This window comes from Babylonia areolata, chromosome 1, assembly GCF_041734735.1.
Source record: "Babylonia areolata isolate BAREFJ2019XMU chromosome 1, ASM4173473v1, whole genome shotgun sequence".
NCBI lineage: Eukaryota > Metazoa > Mollusca > Gastropoda > Neogastropoda > Buccinidae > Babylonia > Babylonia areolata.
Genome location: NC_134876.1, coordinates 42,767,812 through 42,770,311, shown reverse-complemented (window position 1 = coordinate 42,770,311; position 2,500 = coordinate 42,767,812). Strand labels below are relative to the sequence as shown.

Genomic DNA, 2,500 nt, shown 5'->3' with positions numbered 1-2,500 from the left:
TCTTTTTTTTTCCTGACGGAAGAGATAAATGAAGAGTGCATTGGGCTGGTTGACTGATTCACACACAGCTCTGTTGTAGACCCGTTACATCCTAGAACAAGACAGTGCACTTTGAGAGAGAATGGTCGGCCCAACAAATGGACGTGAATGAATAAATGAATGGACGGGTGAATGGATGACGAAACCTTTTTTTTTTTCTTTTTAATGTTGACAGGACGCCGTATCATATTATATTATTGTACAATCAATACAAGTTTGACAGAAGAGAGTGCATACACACGCGGCCATCAGATCAGATGCTTCTGCATGCTCACACAGAAAATAAAAAGTGAGACAAGAGTACAGAGCGGTTGGAGGAGGGTATTGGGGGGTGGGGGGGGATGAACACACACACACACACACACACACACACACACACAGACACATACATACATATATGCATACATACATACATACATACAGAGACGGAGAGAAAGACAGAAACATATTGACAAAGACCAATAGACAGTAACAGAGAGAGAGAGAGTGAGACAGACAGAGACAGAGAGACATAGACAGAGAGAGAGAGACAGACAGACAGACAGACAGATAGAGACAGAGACAGAGAGACAAAGACAGAGACAGAGAGAGAGAGAGAGAGAGAGAGAGAGAGAAAGAGAGAACACACTGAACACTGTGTTCAGTGAGAGAGAGAGAGAGAGAGAGAGAGAGAGAGAGAGAGACAGACAGACAGACAGAGAGACAGAGAGAGAATGCGAATGCGAATATTTTAGGTTATTACATAAATATTTAACGGATAGTAATTATAACAGCAGTATAGACTTCAAATTAATGTAAACACAATACGAACGAATGAAATACATGAATACATCCAACAGGCTAAGTGGTACAAATTTACAACAGCCTCATATACAACACAGAGACAGAGAGAGAGGGAGCGAGAGAGAGAGAGACAGACATACAGTTCGACAGACACAGAGAGACAGAGACAGAGAAACTGACTGACTTATTCTATTGCCCATTTAATGGCAGAGCCCTGTAGACAAGAATGGTAATATTTCATTCAACAATTAAAAAAAAAAAAAAAAAAAAAATTAAAAAGCAAAAAAAAAAGCAGAGCTCAAACTCTTTTTTTCTTGAACTGGCGCGCCCACTCGCACGCGCTCCACCACACACACACACACACACACACACACACACACACACCTCACCTTCTCCTTCTTCTTCCTTTCCTGTTATTGTTTCAACATTAGTCACAGCTGGGCACCTTCAGGCAGCACAGACAGCGGCGAGCGGCACCACGTCCCTCACTCCGCCCCTCACCTTCTGGTTTCTTGTTCCTCAGTTGGTGGTTGGTGGTTGGTGGTGGTGGTGGTGGTTTTTTTCGTGGTTTGTCTCCCCCCCACCCCCCTTTCTCATCATCTCCCCTCCTCTCCTGAAACCAGGTGCAAAGAAAAACTCAACGTGAAAAAAAAAAGAAGAAAAAAAAAAAGAAAGAAAGAAAAGAAAAGAAGAAAAAAAAATGAAAGAAAGAAAAAAAAAAGAAAGAAGAAGAAAAAAAAAGAAAGAAAGAAAAAAGCCAGGTGCGTTTGTGACATTGCACTACAACAATTTTCTCATTTTGTATTTGTATTTGTATTTCTTTTTTTTGATCACAACAGATTTCTCTGAGTGAAATTCGGGCTGCTCTCCTCAGAGAGAGCGCGTCGCTACACTACAACGCCACCCATTGTTTGTTTGTTTTTGTTTGTTAGGTGTTTTTGGTTTTTTTTTTTTCCTGTGTGTAGTTTTATTTGTTTTTTCCCTATCCAAGTGGATTTTTCTACAGAATTTTGCCAGGAACAAACCCTTTTGTTGCCGTGGGTTTTTTTATGTGCGCTAAGTGCATGCTGCACACGGGACCTCGGTTTATCGTCTCATCTGAATGACTAGCGTCCAGACCACCACTCAAGGTCTAGTGGAGGGGGAGAAAATAAAGAGCCCTGATTCGAAGCAGCGCGCTCACATTCTCTCGCTTCCTATGCGGACGCGTTACCTCTAGGCCATCACTCCACATCTGCTATTCAGTCAATCAAAGAAAGCAAAGTAAGCAAGCAAAATAAGTCAGCCAGTCGGTCAGTTTTCAGTCAGTCAATCAGTCAGCGAGTCAGTCAATCAGTACGTCAGTACGTCACATACCACGTTCTGTTTTTGTTTGTTTGTTTATTCTTCACTCTCTGTCTGTTTGTTTGTTCTTAAAAGCAACCAAGCAGGTATGGATATGCCCACTCAGTCTAAGGGTAGCTGTTAGATACACATGCATGTTAAAATATATGTATGCATTGTGTGTGTGTGTGTGTGTGTGTGTGTGTGCGTCTGTGTGTCTCTCTCTCTCTCTCTCTCTCTCTCTCTCTCTCTGTGTAGTCGCATTTTGGTGTGTGTATGTAGCATTGATGTAATGTTTTATGTTAACAAAAGCGTTTTTGTAAAGCACCTAGAGCAGATTTCTGGACAGTGTGCT

The 2,500-nt window shown here is 41.8% G+C and overlaps 1 protein-coding gene across 1 annotated transcript in view; it reads right to left on the bottom strand.

Annotated features, from left to right (window-relative positions):
- Window positions 1-1,394, bottom strand: part of LOC143282061 (cardioacceleratory peptide receptor-like) — a 205,244-nt gene extending 203,850 nt beyond the window's left edge. Inside the window, exon 1 of the mRNA XM_076587554.1 lies at window positions 1,212-1,394. The gene's annotated coding sequence lies outside the window, so the exon portion shown is untranslated. The remainder of the gene's footprint in view (window positions 1-1,211) is intronic.
- Between the last annotated feature and the right edge of the window lie 1,106 nt (window positions 1,395-2,500).